This window comes from Talpa europaea, assembly GCF_964194135.1.
Source record: "Talpa europaea genome assembly, chromosome: 3".
NCBI classification, from domain to species: Eukaryota; Metazoa; Chordata; class Mammalia; order Eulipotyphla; family Talpidae; genus Talpa; species Talpa europaea.
In genome coordinates this window covers 29090836-29109919 of record NC_140069.1, presented here as the reverse complement: position 1 = coordinate 29109919, position 19084 = coordinate 29090836, and the positions used below count along the sequence as shown (strand labels likewise).

The window sequence follows — 19084 nt, the reverse complement described above, 5'->3', positions numbered from 1 at the left end:
CACAGCTAAAGAATAAGCAAATCTTCGTATCTTTTTAAGAAGTCTACTGCCTCAACTACCTCATCTGGAATGAACTGTCCCTCTGGTTCATTCCAGCCACAATACGCTCCAAGTTAAGTCTCAAAGAGAAAGGTATGTTCCCATTTCATACTCTTTGTACTCTCTGTTCCCTCTAACCAAAGAAATCTTCCCAGATAGTCACAGTTTGCTCCTTGATGTCTGTCAGAACTCTCCTTAAATATCTCCTTATAATAGGCCTCCCCTATCATATTTAAAAGCACAATCAGACCTTCACATTCCCCGCAAATATTTTCCAAAGTGTCTAACACCATAATACTATATATTGTATTTTTGTTTTATTTATTATCTGTCTACTCCAACTGGAATGTAAACTTCATGAAAGCAATTTTTGTTTTATTCAGTGCTATAACACTCAATAAATATTTATTGAAGTGAATAAACTATTATTGAAAACCTAAAGAGAAATTGAGTTAGCATGATTTTATTGCTGCTAGAGATTTCAATTAATGCTTCTTTAAAAGTATAATTCCGGGCCTCCCTGGTGGCGCAAGGAGTTAAGCACTACACTATGAAGCAATCCACAGCCTCTGCAGCATGAGTTCGATCCCCAGCTGGCCAGGAGGCAACCCACATGGCGAGGCAGACCTCTTATGACTCGCCCACTGCTCCACTCAGCAGTGTACTTCAGTCAATCTGCCTGTTCTGTTCCCCACTCTGTCTCTGGTGGATCCTCTCATGCCCCCCCCCACCCCCGCATCTCTGGCCTGTACAGCAGCTCTTGTATGCATAAATAAATATCTTTTAAAAATAATAAAAGTATAATTCTAATTATATGATACATATTGAACTGCCCTGGTGGTACATTTTTATCTCTTTATTCTTGCCAACAATCTTCTAGTCACTGCTTTTTTGTAGTTTAACATGCAATCAAAACCTTTTATTTTAAAAGACAAAGTCTGAATGAAACTACAGACACATTTATTAGTTCTCACTTCCACTGCTATCTAATAAACACAATCTTGGGAAATAAAAATTCACAAATTAAGAACTAGAATTAAGATCTTTGATGCTTTATGGTGTCCTTTATATCAAATAGGCATTGATATCCATTATATTGAATAAATTTACTATTTCTAAATCATTAGAAAAACTTCTGAGAAAACTGACTTCGTGTGTTGAATAGAGACACTCTGTGCCCAAATATATTTATTATAAGATAGTCACATAAATAAAGCATCCCAATGCAATAGAAATTACAATGCCACATCATACTTAGACTTTAAACTATCAGTGTCTTCTATGTTTAACAAAGAATCTCTTATTCAAAGGTACTTATTATTTAAAAATCTTTTTTTCTGAATAATCTTTTCCCTTAAGGTAAATGAAGGTATATGATCCCCCCTCAATATATAATTTTTCATTACTTCAATTAACAAATTAACAGATACCAGAATCTTTTAATACCATCCCTTCACATTTAGAAAAAGTAAATAACCTAGAGATCAAAATACACAGTAAAACTGTAAGAACAGCAGTTTTTCATTGCCAGCTCTCTCTATATAAACACTGAATGCAATTCTATGAAAGTATGGCTCCACATATTAAGATGAGGAATATGTCTGTTTACATGTGTCTCTTTCCTGCTCTATGTTACACTGGAACCTATATGTGCCTCTGTGGTTAAAATTTACTGCATGTTCATATTAAAGTCCCATTTCCAACATTTAAACACACAGCCACAAAAACTAATTACAACAGTTATTAGTACAATCCTTGGTGTACCAAAGATTTGGGAGTTCATAAAACTGGAATTGATTGTTTATGGACAATTACAGGTACCCAGATTATTTAAAACATTTCAGTTTTTGTTTTGCTCTGCTGAGCCAGACAGTTTCATTTAAACAACAGAACCAGATGCAAAGATTTATATATCAACTTTTAATCAAAAATCACCACTAAGTCTTAGCAGGGTGGCCATTCTCTTGTTCTTCAAAGAGTCCTTTAAAGGACAAGACCATAACAATATCAGATATTTTATTACTATTCTAAAATAAAAAAGTTGAAAAACAAAATGTTTTGTCTAGCAAGAATATGTCACCTTGTCTTTCTGCTTAAAGCAAAACATAAGATTCAAGAATAACTGCATTTTTCAGATACTTACAAGTTGTTACAAGCTAAATGAGACATATACATTAAACATATTTTCTTGCTAAATACTAAATATATATTAATGGTGGTAAACGTAAATGAATGTAAAAAATTCAAATGAATATTTGCAAGTCTCTACATAGTCACACCTACAACTCTAAGCTATTTTAAAAGTACGGTTGATTTACTCATCCTTGAAATGCCGGTGCTTGAATAAAGGGTTGATAGTAAAAACTGAATGAATACATCAATAAACATAACATAAAGATAATTATGTAATATTTCTGGGGAAAAAACTATTCTCATTCTTTTCAATGTCAATTTAAGGAAAAAGAAAATTGTACCTTTCCAGCAATGTTTAAATACACCCTAAACTCCTAAGAATCAATGCTACAAGGAAGCACTGAAAAATAAAAGTCAATGAAAAACAGAAAGTCAACCAGCTGAACATCAATCACTTTCAAAGCACTATTACTAAATTCTTCACTGTTGTTTTTCCCCAAATGCTATCATTATGAAAACTTACTCTTGGTGATCTGCCTTTTCTTACTTCTCCTTGTGACAATAGATAAGTAATGAAAAAGTCAAGAAACCACTTTTGGTAAGAAGTACAGTTGTAATACTCGATCCACTTCAGAGGCAAGGTTCCTTTAAAACCAAACACACTCATAATTTCAGCCATTCTTTGCAGTGAACATAATAATTTGCTTTCTTCAGGATGATTTCTTTCTGCCTCTCCTACTAGTCTGGCTCCATGTCTGTTCCATAAATCCCTAGTACCTAGTCTGCTTCAAATCTAGTAATGAATGGTGATCCACCAATTCAATAACAGCATGCCAACTTCAGCACAAGGACAAGGGCAAAGAAAGCAGGAGTCTCTGCCATCAACCAATTGTCTGCCCTCAATCCTGAAAGCTAAAAGCCTCAACTATAAAATCAAAGAATAATATTCACTACATTGTAAAATCTAATCATTTCACTAGACACCTCTCCTCTTTCCCATGCATCTGTGAAAACTCAACTCTACAACATCAGTCTATTTTCCATTCCAAACAGTGGGGAGAGAAAGAGGTTACAAGGTCAGTTTGAAAAATGTCCAAAATTAGGTAGAGTTAATCCTGTTCTTCTTTCCCACTCCACATTTCCATCCCTAAAAGCAATACCTTCTAGATCCTTCTACCACTAGAAGTTGATCTGGAATTTCAGAAATGTTTGCTGCAAAAACATGCATTTATAATTTCATAACAAGAAAATGGGACCCTTCCTAAAGAATACTCAACTGTCTAGTTCAGCCTAGACACTTGCATACTAAACGAGGCCAATAAAAAACAAATTAAGTTTATTCTTAAAATATAAATGTACTTATCCTTTAATGAAATAGAACTACACATAGTCAATATTGTTAACAACTATCAATCTAAAAAGAATATTAAGTTACATATAGTACAATTTTCAAATGCAAGTGTTCCTAACAGGTATTTAAACAAAGAAAGCATATTTTATCATTCAAGCTCCAACTTCTTCTATGGCTTATACAATATACCTGGCAGGCAGCTTGTTCCAGCAAGTACTACACCAGAATACTAAAAGGAAAAACCAGCTTGCTAAAGTTTTCTTACCCATTAATGTCTCCCAAAATTTAAATGTTTGCGCCTATTCCATTAACAGGTAATTCAAAGAAATTAACTCTTGGAGTGTTCCCAGAAGGTGAACTGGAATAATTCCTTTTTTCCCTTAAATTCCCATATGTTGCCCATATAGAATTTGTTAGGAATTCCATATAATTTCAGCAATATTCTAACATGACACAACCTCCATTAACAAGTTATTTTTGTCCTCTTTATTTTTACCACTATCCAATAGCTATCATTTAGTAGTAAATTAAAAGATTTATTTTATTTATACAAGAACCGGGGTACAGGCCAGAGGCGCGGGAGGGTGAGATGACTCACCAGAGACAGAGTGGGGAACAGAACAGGCAGACTGATGAAATACACTGCTGAGGGGAGCAGCAGGCAAGACAGGAGAGGCCTGCTCGCCAGGTGGGTTGCTCCTAGGCCGGTGGGGATTGAACCAGCACTGTGGAGGCTGCAGAGAGCTTCACAGCACTGCACTCAATCGCCTGAGCCACCAGTGAGGCCCAAAAATCCCATTTTTGTTGAATGAAATTCTTGCTTCCTAAAAATACTTCCTTGAAATAATTCCTATTTCAAAGTCCTTTACTAGGTGAAAAGGACAAAACTCTCCTGTTTCATTCTCAGTATTACTTACCTCCTTCCCTTCATCTTAGCCTTTCTAAACCAGAATTCCTGTTGTTACTTCATTTACTTCTCCATATGGGTTTCACTTTGTACTTGACCTAATTCCCACAAAACACCCATTTTTCCTTTTCTAATTTAATATTTTAATATTTTCTGTAATAACACAGTTACATGCCTATTCAGGGTTAGCCTTATACAAAAGAAAAGAAGTGGGCTTTAGATGTAATTTCATTGATACAGAAGATCCCAATTCTAACACACACAAGCACACACATACTTGGTTAGAGACTAAAAAAGCACAGATTTCTTTAAGCACCTGCTACTTCTTCAGATCATTATCTCATTTCCTTCCTCCCCTCCTTTCTTCTCACTCTTTTCCTCCCTCTCTTTTCAGCTTTGCTTTATGCTAGTTCCCCCAAGGTAATGTAACTTTTTTTTTTTATATGCCATGTCAAGTATGTCAGGGAATTTTGTTGGTTCTATTTTCAAAATACAACCCAAATCTGACCAGGTCTTATCACCACCAATGCTACCAACCTGATGTGTATTCACCATCACCTCTCATCTGGATTACTACAATAGCTTCCACCTGGTTTCTTTGCTGCTAACTTTGCTCACACCACACCAGTCTATTCTTTTAGAAAGAGAGAGATTTATTTTATTTATTTATGCATACAAAAGCTGGGATGTAGGCCAGAAGTGCAGGGGATGGGATGAGAGGATTCGCCAGAGACAGAGTGGGGAGCAGAACAGGTGGATCTACTGAAACACACTGCTGAGGAGAGCAGCGGGCCAGACAGGAGAGGTCTGCTGCACCAAGTGGGTTAGCTCCAAATGGGTTAGCTGGCCAAATGGGTCTGCTGCACCAAATGAGTTAGCTGGCCAGGGATCAAACTTGTGCTGCAGTAGCTGCAAATAGCTTCATAGTGATGAGTCTTAACCCCTTGCTCCACCAGGGAGGCTCCACACCAGTCTAATCTTAACAAAGTGAGAGGAATCCTTTCAAAATGTAAATCGGATCTCATCTCTTTGCTGCTCAATGCTTGCAAGAACCTAAAAATATCTACAAGGCACTATTTCTGACCACAGCCATCACCTCCCTCACCTCGTTTATTTCTCTCATCTCCGGATTCTCTCTCCCTCCAACACTGCTCCAAATTCACAGGATCTCCTTGCCATTCCCCAAACATGCCAGGGTTTTCCATTAGCTATTTCTTCTGCCTAGGAATGAGCTCCCAAGATGGATGTGTGGTTCACTCCACAGGGCCTTTTTCAAATGTCTCCTCCTGAATCAACAGTTAATAACCTTTAATAAACTATGGCTAAGATACCTAGAATAGGTATGTTACAATTTTATCTTTTATGTATGTAGTATAAACCCAGTGTATATCTGAGGTCTCCTTTTCACCACAAGTCCATTTATTAGTGCACTCACAATCAGTGTTTTTACTGAGTCCATGTTCTTATCTTTGTAACTATTAAGTCTTTTCCCCATCCTACTTTCACATTCTCAATCTTTCCTCTCCCCTACCTGACAACTCCAGGTATATCACTCCAAACACTGATCTCCATGTATATAATCACATACAAACATTTGCAGAGGTTTGAGGATTTTGATTTGTTTCTTGGGAGCTGGGATTGTGCCCACAAACACTTGTCTGCACCTTGCTTTTCTCATTTCATAGTAGACAGTGGAATATATCCATATCAGCTGGTATAGGTACAATGTCTTTTTAATGGCTGAAATGTAGCAAATGAATCAAATCAAGCTCTTTTCCCTCATTATTTGCAGTTTTCTTTTATCACTAATGAAAATATTGCAAAAAGAGTATTCCATAAAAAATACATACATCCGTACATACTGATGCTCTTATTTCTGTAAGTCTCAGGACTGAAACTGCCAAATTGCTTTTTAAAGAAAAAATTGTATAAATAAAACAAATCTTTAAAAAAAAAAAAGGAAAAATTATAAATTTCACATTTCTACTACCAATGCCTTTACTCCAATTTTGCACCAGAATCAAGAGTCAAATAGCCTTTAAATTTTATAATAGATATAAAAATATCTTACTGTTTGTTTTTTTTTTTTTACTTTTTTATTGAGGTAGTAACACTGTTTACAACATTATATATGATTCAGAGGTACAGGATCACACCTCTTCAGGTATATGTTACCACATCACACCTGCCACCAAAGCACCCACAAGGCTCCACCACAGTACATTGGGTCCTATCCCCTCTACCTCAATACTCTCCCTCTGGTAGTCTCAAGTCTACAGGTAGAATGCTAGGCTTTCTTTTGGTTTAGTTTTACCTGTTTTTTAGTTTTGCTGCCCGTTGTGACTGCAATCTGTATTTCCAAAACTATAATTAATCATGTGTTTTTAGATATTTGGATTTGCTCTTCAGGGAACGCTCTATTAATATTTCGTAACTTTCTATCAGTAAATTTTGTTATATTTTAGATATCAATCATATATCTATTGTTTAAGATAAAAATATTTTCCCCCCAACCTACTGAGTTTCTTTATAGGCTCCCACACAAAAGTTTCTAATTATTATGTAATTAGATCTTTTCTTTCATTCCTTCTGGTTTTCCTGTGTTGATTAGACAATTTTCTCCAACTTCTAAAACATGTATATTGTAGAATTTTTATTTTTTCATATGTTTAAGTCTAGCACATTCAGAATTTATTCAGATGAGACCAAAGATTCCCCTTTGCTTTGGATATACATGTTGTATTAACAATCTAATTACCCTTTTGTATCTTAATTAAAATGTTCACCTTTATCAATGAAATTCCCATTAATACTAGACTCTTTCTGACATCTATATTCATGTGTCAGTACCAAACTATTTTGATTATAGTAACTTAAGGGTACATTTTCATATCTAGTATGGCTACTTCACACCTGCTCTATTATTGTTATATTTTTTTAAGCTCTTAGTCAATTCCATTATCAGCCTGAAGGGAAGGAATTTTTATTAGAATTACTATAAATGTTTTTTCTATTAACTTTGGGTAAACAGGAATTACACCATAGTGCTTAGATGGCAACATACTATCAAAAAAAATTGTATTTTACAAAGACAGTCATGTCTTTGTAAAATTAAATTCATTCCGAAGTATTTTCTAGCTTTTGAAAATACTTCATTTTTTCCAATTATTTTTCTTAGTAAGATTATTAACATAGAGGAAGGATACTGATCCCCATGTGTTTTATCTTATATACGGCAATTTTATCTTACCAAATTCTCTCATTAATTCTGGCAATCTTTTTCTGGTTATCTTTCAGATTTTCTAGGCATACAATCATTCCAATAAAATAAAATACATTTTTCTTTTTTCTAATATTGTATTTACTACTCCCTTATTTTATTTTACTGAACATGCTACAACACACAAAACACTGAATAACAATGATAGTAAAGGGCATACCTGTTATTAGAGATAACTAACCATTTCACTAAATGTTAAAATAATGTTTGGTCTTTTTCTTTGTTCTTATTATATTTATGTACTTAAGAAAAGCTGTTAAATTTTATCAAAATTTTTTTCAGTATCTACTGATATAACCATTTACTTTTCTTCCTTCAATTTGATAAACCCTAAATACATTGCTCTTTTAATTCATTCAGGGTCAATTATTTTTGGCAAAAGACTTAATTAGTATATTATTTGCATTTCAAGAATTCTTATTTAACAGTCTATCAGTCATTTGGATTTGATATTATATTCTAAAAGGTTCACTGCTTGTAACTATTACATCTTCTCTTTATCATCTTTCATATCTTGGTTCTGATCCTTTTCTTGTTTGGTAGAATTTGTTCAACTGTTTTCCTCAAATGGAACAAATGAAAAACAATCTCATATTTGAATTATCTTCCATTCTGAGAGGCAAAAAGAATATTGGTTGAGTCACTTATTCATTCATACATTTATCAAATATTTACACTGTCTAATATGTCCTGTTCTAGGTACCGGAGACAGAACATGAAAAAAATAGTTCTTGTCATCAAAGAAAGTGTATTTAGGGAAGAAATTAATTTCAGTCTCCTCAACAAATATTTCTTCCCTAAATACACTTTCTTTGATGACAAGAACCTATTTTTTTCATGTTCTGTCTCCGGTACCTAGAACAGGACATATTAGACAGTGTAAATATTTGATAAGTGTATGAATGAATAAGTGAGTAAAGGAGAAGAGAGTAGAAGTGCTATTTTGTATGGATTAGAATGGAAGGACCCTCTGTAATGATGGCACAATATGAGGGCAATGATGTTTTTCATTTGTTCCATAGACGTTGAACAAATACTACCAAACAAGAAAATCATCATAAGAACCAAGATATGAGAGTGTTATGTAAAGAGAAAATGTAATATTACAAGAGTAATTTTAGAATATAAATGATCAAATACAATTATAGTCCATACAATTTTAGACCAATTAAGAATATCATCCTTGGGACCTCCCCAGTGGCGCAGCAGTTGAGCAATGGGTTGCGAGGCTGCCCGCAGCCTCTGCAGCACCGGTTCGATCCCTGGCCACTGGGTGAGGGTCCCACATGGCACGCAGACCTGCAGCCCGCTGCTCCCCTCAGCAGTGTACTTCGTCAGTCTGCCTGTTCTGTTCCCCACTCTGGCTCTGGTGAATTCTCTCACCCTCCCGCACTTCTGACAGTACCCAGTGCTTGTATAAATAGATAAATCTTTAAAAAAAAAAAAAAAAGAATATCATCCTTGTAAATAAAGTAGCTCAAAACGTATTTTTAAAATGTGATTGAAAAAACTCACATCTATAGAAACTTTTAATTTAAATGTTCTTTTTTTAAGATTTATTTATTTATGTATACAAGAACTAGGGTACAGGCCAGAGGTGTGGAGGGTGAGAGGATTCACCAGAGACAGAATGGGGAACAGAACAGGCATATTGACTGAAGTACACTGCTGAGGGGAGCAATGGGCAAGTCAGGAGAGGTCTGCTGAGCCACGTGGGTTGCTCCCTGGACAGCCGGGGATTGAACTCATGCTGCAGTGGCTGCGGAGAACTTCATAGGTTGCGTCTTAACCCCTTGAGCCACCAGGGAGGCCCTAAAATGTTATTTTTATCATCCTATCAGTCAAGAATTAATGAGATAAAGTACTAAGAGATAATGTGCTAAAAAAACAGGTATTGAGTACACCTGTTAATGTTATTAAAGCCCTGTTTTGAAAACTGTAAACACTAGAATTACACAAAATGTAGAACCAGACACATTCTCAATAAAAATGGGGATGAGTAGAATGTTTATATTCCATGTATACAATCCCACTATTGCAACCAACATTTTACCTGGATTCTTTACCCACAATCTCTTTTTTTGTTGTTGTTTTTTAATTTTTTTATAGATTTATTTATTGATTTATACAAGCACTGGGTACAGTTAGAAGCACAGGAAGGTGAGGGAATTCACCAGAGCCAGAGCAGGGAACAGAACAGGCAGACTGATAAAATATACTGCTGAGGGGAGCAGCGGGCACGGCAGGAGAGGTCTGTCGCGCCATGTGGGACCCTCGCCTGGCGGCCAGGGATGGAACCAGCGCTGCAGAGGCTGCAGACAGCTTCGCAGGCCAGCACTCAACCGCTGCACCACCACGGAGGCCCACCCACAATCTCTTTTTAAGTCTTCCAATAAGCCCTACTATATCCATTTTATATATGAGGGATGTGAAAGTTTAAGAGATTTATTATCTTAACCTAAAGTCATGATGGGAGGAAAAAAGGGAAGAAATAAAAATATGAATTTGTACAGATGGTATGATCATCTAAGAATAGCAAAAGTAATAAATAACGAAGAATAAATGTGTTTGGTAAAGTTGTATGATACAGAGCAAATCCAGAAAAGTGCTTCCTTAGTGAAGAGGGATTGTGCAAGGAAAAGAAAAGGGGCTTTTGAGTCAAATATGACTGATTCAAGTCAAACACAATAGGCTAGGGAATTAACTGAAAAGCGTGTGTTACAGAGATTAGTGTCTGCAGGATTACTTCTGTGATAACCCCAGTAGATGCACCAGTGACAAAGTTGCTCAGCAACAATAGCAATCTCAAGCAATTCTAAAATGCCTAATCAAACAGCTCTATTTCAGGTTCTGAAAGATCAAAGGCAACTATCTCAACTATGTAAGAAGTTGAGAAACCGAACTCCCTCTAGGTTCCAATTCTCTTCTTTTCTCAATAAAAACTACCTTTGCTGTGTTTTAACCTAAGTTGCTCTTCTTTCTTCCTTTACTTGTTAACCCTTTCTCTCTGATTCTCCCTACTACCTCTACTTTTTCTATTACTTTAATCAAAAATCCCCTTTTGAATTGCTTTCTTCCTCTCACTAACAGAGTTGGTTTGGGGAGCATTCATGTTTACCTTTTTTACCTCCAAATAAATTTTGATCCCAAAGGCTCTACTTCTTCTACTACTAACAAATTTAAGGGAAATTTAGACAATTCAGCATGTGAAACAGTGAAAACTGGACAAAACCACTAACCTGCTTATGTTCAAATATTATTTGATTAAAAAAAAATCATGCCCTAAATATGATGTTATATAAAATTCACATAATTTTTAATTATTTTGCAAACTCAAGGAGTAAGCTGTACTTCCTTAACAAATTTAGTGGGTAACCAAAGAAAATTAGTGTCACAGAGAATTATTTTGCAAAATTCAAGAAGTAAGCTGTAACTTCCTTAACAAATTTAGGGGGTAATCAAAGAAAATTAGTGTCAGAAAGTTACTGCTTTAGTGTTCCTCAGCACTACATTTCTTTTCCATTCAAGTCAACTAACACCTCACATATATAAATGATACATAAAAGAAAGACAAATCACCGACAGTTTACTATCATGGTAATCACAAACTAATAATCACCACAATGCTTTTAATTCTTACCATATTACTAAAATTTTATCAGAAACAGATGTCAGCAGCACAATTTTGATGGAATAAATTAGCTTTTATTTCACTTTCATAACAAATTAAGCATTGCTCAGTTGAAAAATTATAATGTCATAAGCCTTGAGGCAATGTTAGGTACTATAATTTAAACCGGTGTAGTGCGAGGGTTTGTGTGCTATTGGAAAAGAATTTACTAGACTCTTACTGAATATTATTTAACTGGTAAAGCTCCAGTTTTCTTTAAACTTCCAATCAGTTAAATACCTAAGGAAAGCAATAAAATAACTAAAAGATATCTAAATGTAAATTAATATAGCAATATATAAATAAGTAATACAGCAGTAAAACAGGTGAAAAGAAAGCATAGCCATTAACATGACTTCCAAAGAAGTCAAACAAAAGGTTTATATCCCTGTAAAAGCTGAAACCTAGAGTGGTAAAAGAGAAGTCAATCCATGTTTAAAATTTAAAAAAAAAAAAAAAAAGGAGGATGAATGAATAAATGCAGTATATTCATACTGTATATTCATACAGTATATTCAGCCTTAAAAAGGAAAGAAATCCTGGTATGTGCTACGATGTGGTTGAGCCTTGAGGATATTATGCTAAGTGAAATAAACCAGTGACAAAAAGACATGTACGAATGATTCCACCTACACAAGGTATAAGTAGCTGAATTTTAGTAAGCAGAATGGTGATAATGTAGGGTTGGGAGTGTGGGGAACAATGGTAAATTGGTTAATGTGTAATTTTTCAAGATAAAAAAATTCTGGAGATCTGTTACAAAGCAAAATGAATATACTTAACACTACTGAACTATATATATAAAAATGATTAAGGGCCTCCCTGGCAGCGCAGCAGGTTGAGTACAGCTCTGTGAAGCTGTCCGCAACCTCTACAGCTCCAGTTCGATTCCCAGCCAGCCAGGGAGAAATCCACATGGCACAGCAGACCTCTCCTGTCTCACCTGCTGCTACCCTTAGCAGTGTTTTTGTCCGTCCGCCTGTTCTGCTCCCCGCTCTGTCTCTGGAGAATTCTCTCACCCTCCCGTGCCTTTTGCCTGTACCCCAATTCCTGTACAAATAAGTCTTTTTAAAAAATGATTAAATAAGAGTTAAGCATTTCAGTTCAAAAGGCCTCCTGCAGTTACTCTTGTAGCAAGACTGCAAGCAGCAGTTTTGAATGCAGTATGTTTTAGAGGATTGTTTGTGTTTGAGTGTGTGTGGTGGGGGCATGCGCATATGTATATGAGTACAGAGTGTTGCAAATATTTTCAGTTTAACTTTTATTAATTTCGGAAGCAAAAATTCTAGAAAATTCTAGAAACTCTATATATAGAGAGAGAAGGTTTGAATATTTCAATTTTTTATGACTCTAGCTTTCTAAGTTTTGGGCAATTATTCAATTATTCACTAGTTAAAGAGAGTGGAGATTAACTACAATAAAAGTATGTATTTTTTTCCTCAAAATTTACAAATATATATAAAGGAAATTTTTTTTAAAATGATTAAGATGGTAAATTTTATATTATGTGTGTTTTATCACATTAAAAGCTTTTTTAAGGAATGGAGAATTGAAAAATGTAAGATCTATAGCAAAATTTTTCTTACTGGCTAAGAATTCTTACAGGTGAAACACTGTTATGTGTTACAATTTTAACAGTCAAAAGATGTTCAATTTGTGTGATACAGCAGCTCTTCCATATGAATACTGACACATACTATACCTAATTGATTTCTTAAAATTAGTTCTTCAATCATATTCATCTCTCTTCTCACCAAACTGCTAAGGTTCCAAATGAAGACCTGTTTTGACAGACTTACCCAATGTAATCAGGCCCCAACAAACAACCTGCCATCCACGAACAGCCAATCAAGACACATCAGGTACTTCCTTCCCTCCTCTCCTTATCCCTTCTTATCACTGAAGAAGTCATTGCTGCCTGGGACTTGCCCTTCTTCCTCAAAATAATTAGAAAATAAGACACTTTCATATATATATATATTATATTTCATATATATATATAAAGAGAATTCATGCTAACAGACAAGCCCTACAGGAAATACTGAGGGAAATTCCTCAGGCCAAAGAAAAGGACACTAGGGGGTAACTCCAATTCACACAAAGAAATGAAGAGCACCAACAAAGGAAACTATGTAGGCATATCTACCTGACAGTTTAATGCTGTTTTTGATTGTGACTCTACTTAAAACTTCTATAAACTTAAATTAACAACAACCACAGAATAAGGCTGCAAAAGGTAAACAATGGACCCGTTTCGGTAAGTGGGTTTTCTATTTCATTTCTGGAATGAAGACAGTGAAAAGAAAGTTAAACTAAATGTAACAGAGGTATCTTTAAAAAGAAGGAAATGTTTCAAAAACAAAGCTATCTGCAGCCACTGCAGCAAAAGTTCGATCCCTGGCTGGTCAGGAAGCAAACCACATGGTGCAGCAGACCTCTCCTGACTCGTCCACTGCTCCCCTCAGCAGTGTATTTCAGAAGATCTGCCTGTTCTGCTCCCCACTCCGTCTCTGGTGAATCCCCTCACCCCCCACACCTCTGTCCTGTACCCCCCCCCCCGTTCTTGTATGCATAAATAATCTTTAAAAAAAAAACACTAATCTTATCTTTGGTTTTACCTCTTTTTTTAAATTATCAGTATTCCTCTATTATTATTCTAGTGATAGAGGGAGTGACAGTGATATTCTGTTACATTTTTTTTAAGTTTATTGTTAATAAAGTACTTTTCTTACATCACTGTTAATTTTTGGGCAGTATTCCATTTCTCCTCTCAGGGGCAGTATCCATAGTTGAATAGACTCCTTTCTCTCCATCACTACAGCTAATATCTTAATCCAAGATGTCACCATTTGTCATATGGATTATTGCAAGCTTCCAAATGGTCTTCCTAATTTCATTCCTCCAACCTAAACCATTCCCTACCCTGTAACCAAAATAATATCTCATCAGTTTGCTGCATTTTTTTTAATGGCTTCCCACAACCTTCAAGAAAAATGAAAATTTCCAGCATAAAATGCAAGGATAAATAACATGATCACTAAGTTTCTCTTCAGCATTAGCACCACCACCAATATAAATGATCTATATCCACTCACTATGCTACAGCCCTTGGGAGCCATTTAGGGTCCCAGAACATTTTACATCTTATTTTATACATGCAACTTTCTCTTATTAAAAAATCTTCCCTTATACGACAACCTCATCATCAAACATCCCAATGAAACTGCCTGTACTTAAGGACTCTAAGTCTACACCTAAACCCAACCTCATTCCCAATAAGGAGTTTTATCATTATCTAGATATCATTATCTAGATATAACTGCCACAGTATTTGTCAAAATATATAATAATAAAATACGTGCTTGTCTATCTCATAGATCATAAACTCTAAGCAAAAGAATTATTCTTTCATTCAAATCTATTTTTTATCCTGAAGTAAACATGCAGCACCTGGCTTGGAGTAGGTGGTTAATAAATGTTTTTAAAATGCATAAATGGTGAAGCAGGTTGCACAATAATAGACCTATGGAGAAGACATTCAAATTTTATTTCCTTTAACCAAATATCTAAATTAATGATCCAATAAAATTAAAATACTAACATTAATCTTTACTAATTCTATAATCAATAAGTAGAAAATATGATGCAGTTGTTAATTTTTGTAGCTCTCTCTTCAAAGCATTGTTTTCTATTATAAGAATGTGGAACCCAGTGAAAATGTGAAGAACCTTCCAAAAAGTTTTACAACCAAAAACTGAGTCTCCTCCACATTCTGATCCAGAATCTCTAAGTTACCTTTCAGTAAATTAAACAAGACCAAATTCATACAAAGACCTTTATTCCCTATGTATAAAAGAATGATATATTAAATTTGCTTTATATTAAGGAACAAATTAACTATTAGAGGAATATTTTACTGCTATGGATTAAAAAAAAGTTATACTTTTTAAACTGGAAAATTAAAGCTTAGATAATACTCTATCAAGAGCCTGTCTATGTGTTTAAAAACCTTGACATTTCCAGCAGACCTAAAAATGGTGATAAGATGCTACATTTCAGGTTATCTTTCTTGGTAGGAGAAAAGCTACATAGTCCATAGTACTTCCTCCTTTATATCCAATTTTTCCTTATATATAAGTAGGGTTACCAATAGTACCTTTCCATCAAAATTTTTGAAAGTATTAGAGTTTATGTATCAAACTTAGAATAGTGTCTATTGCCTAATAAAAACCTAATAAACATCTAAGTATTATTATTACTATAATTATTATGACATGCCCAAGTCCCCAAAATTTACCACTGGAATATTCTTCAAAGAAAAAAGCATCGCTCATATCTACATTCATTAATCTAGCTACCAAATCTATTCACACTTCTTTATGTTGATCCCTAAATAAGTGAAGATTTCACTAATATTCTGCTATAGATTCACTCTCAAATCATGTCACAAGTGCTATGAAAACACAACAATAAATACCACAATAAAAGAGAATCAAAACTCAACTATAACCCTGGAGCATAAAAGAACTGATTCCTCTGTTTCTACATGTCTTCATCCGTCCAATGGCAATCATTATACCTATATGACCTCACAGGGTTAATTGTGAACATTAAAGAAAGTAATTTATGTAAAATTATCTTCTAAATAAACATAAATGTCAATATTTATGAAATGTTTCATAAATACAGGTTAATAAAATAATATTATTGCTATAGAAAGGTCAGACACTAAATATATTCCACATTTTAAGCACAGATTGTCCTCACCTTTTTCAGCATCAGGTATTTACTTCTTATAGTCAACTTTATTGGGTTTAGGTACCTTATATAACTATGCATGAAAAGTATTTTCCAAATCTACTGAAAAGAACTAACAACTTCAACAAAAGCATAAATGATTAAGAGGAGATAGAAAATAAACTGGCTTAGAGGTTTCTCTTAGAAGTGTTTAAATAGAGCATATTTAACGAGAACAATACCAGAAACATGGACCCCAAGCACTACTCTGAATCCCACCAGGACACGATGTTCTTATAATCACATGTATTCTACTTTCTTGTTAGGGCACACAGAACTAAGAAGGCAAATTCATGGAAAGAATAAAGGGTATCAGGATGTATATGCACTAATATTAATTTCTTACTGTGTGTCAAAACTATGTAAGGCACTTTAATGTAGTTTCTCATTTAGCCCTCAACAACCCTTGAGAAGTAGTATAATTTGCTCTTTTATCTATTATGTAACTTCAGACTTAAAGAGGTTGTAACTTGCTTATGTCATAGAGATAGTACATGATTGAGAGAGCTTAGAAAGCTATACTTAAATATCTGACTTCAAAGTTAGTCCTTTCCATTTTACCATATTATCAACCACTGAAGCAGCAAAAATTTTTAAATGCCACCAGGGACATATACATCACTGAAGTAGCTGATTATATATGCCATCAAGGTTTATAGGGAAAATCACAAGTACTTCCAGTCCTCTGTAAATAAGTAAACAGTCAAACTTTCCTAATAACTAGTTTAAAAAAAATTTACCCCTCATTCAAATGTCATCCTACTAAACCAGAATGATCTCCTTACTCTAGTACAATGGTTTTAGCAAATGTCAAAAGAAAAAACATATTAAGGAAATATTGATTCATCCAAGGACATTTTCTACATTAGCCACTTAGTAATAAAAACAGAAAAAAGAAAATTTTGGCAAGAGGGGTGATTATTCAATCACATGTTTCCCATTAAAAAAATAAGAAAATTACATAAGAAAAAATAATCTTGGGCCTCCCTAGTGGTGCAGGGGTTAAAGACACAACACTATCAAGCTATTGCCAGCCACTGCAGCACAAGTTTGATCCCCTCCTGCCAGGGAGCAACTCACATGGCACAGCAGACCCGCTGCTCCCCTCAGCAGTGTATTTCAGTAGATCTGCCTTTTCTGCTCCCTACTGTCTCTGGTGAATCCTGTCACCCCTCCACCACACCTCTGGTCTACACTCTAGTTCTTGTATGCATAAACAAATAAATCCTTCAAAAAAAAAAATCTTATGGTTAAAAAAATGAACAGAAGTTTCTTTTTAGCTCTTCTGCCCATTTTTTGACAGGATTATTTTGTTTTTGTTGAGTCTCATCAGCTCTTTGTAGATTTTTGTGATCAGTCCTTTATCATTAGTGTTGGGTGCAAAAATGTTCTCCCAGTCGGTGGGGTTTCTCTTTGTTTTTGTTATTGTCTCTTTTGCTGTGCAGAAGCTCTTTAATTTGATGTAGTCCCAGCTGTTTATCTTTGCCTTCACTATCACTGCTTTGGGTGATGTGTCTGTAAAGATGTCTTTGATGTGCATATCATGTAGTGTTTTGCCTATATTTCCTTCTATGTATTTTATGGTTTCAGGTCTTATGTCTAGTTCTGCAAATGGGCCAACAGGCATATGAAAAAATGTTCAACATCACTTGTGATCAGGGAAATGCAAATCAAAACTACAATGAGATACCATCTCACAACAGTGAGAATGGCGCATATTAAAAAGACTAACAACAACAAATGTTGGCGAAATTGTGGAGAAAAAGGAACTCTCCTGCACTGTTAGTGGGAGTGCAAACTGGTCCAACCACTATGGAGAGCTGTGTGGAGATTTCTGGACCTACTAAACATATGATATGATCCAGCAATTCCTCTCCTAGGTATTTACCCAAAGGACACAGAAACATCAATTCCAAAGAGCACCTGCACCCCTATGTTTATAGCAGCACTGTTTACAATAGCTAAGCTTTGGAAACAACCCAAATGCCCAAAATAGATCACTGGATCAAGAAGAGATGGTACATATACACCATGGAATATTACTCAGCCTTCAAAAAAGATAAACACATGCAATTTGCAGCAACATGGATGGCGCTGGAAAGGATCATGCTCAGCGAAATAAGTCAGAAAGAAAAAGAAAAATACCGGATGGTCTCACTCATAGCAGGAATCTAGAAAACTTAAATAAGGGACCAGGAAAAAGAATAACTATAAGAAAGAAAATATCAAAATCAACAAACAACTATGAACCAGAGACACTCTGTGGGGGGTGAGGGGGAAAGGAGGGCTTGAGGTCAAAATAAGGGGGTTGTAATTGTAAGGGGAATATAAAAATAAAATTTAAATAATAAAAAAATGAACAGAAGAATATCATTTTTAATAGATGTTAAATATTTAGTATCTGTTGGTTCTATGCCAAGCAAGTAAGGTTTAGGGAGTCTGTCTTCTATAAATATCTTCAAGGCAGCACGGAATCTATATTGAAAAATACACAGGAAAATTTAAATAAAACAAAGATTCTCTGGTCTATACACTTAATTTCTTCAAAGTAAACCAAAATTCTCCCATGTGATTTGCCTTTGGAGAACTTAGGAATAAATCTCATTTGATCAAAGAAATTGCCAAAAAGAATATATGTTAATCTAACATGGCTGTCTTAGTTTGCCTTCTTATAAGACACTCAATTCTGGTCTCTGGATGTGGAAAATTAATCATTTTCAGCCACTGTTTTACTGCATGTAAGTCTCAATTACCCACAACTAAAACAGACAGAAGAATGACACTCCATGATGGCCCAAACACATGAGTCAATGATAAAATGGGGATGGGAGGTAAAAACACACTAGAAAAGGTAACATTTATATAGTGTGTAAGCTCTACTTCTCTCCCACAGGAGTCTTAATGTTA

The 19084-nt window shown here is 34.9% G+C and overlaps 1 protein-coding gene across 1 annotated transcript in view; it reads right to left on the bottom strand.

The window, feature by feature from the left end:
- Window positions 1–19084, bottom strand: part of STK3 (serine/threonine kinase 3) — a gene marked incomplete at its 5' end in the record, with an annotated part of 334603 nt that overhangs the window by 142359 nt on the left and 173160 nt on the right.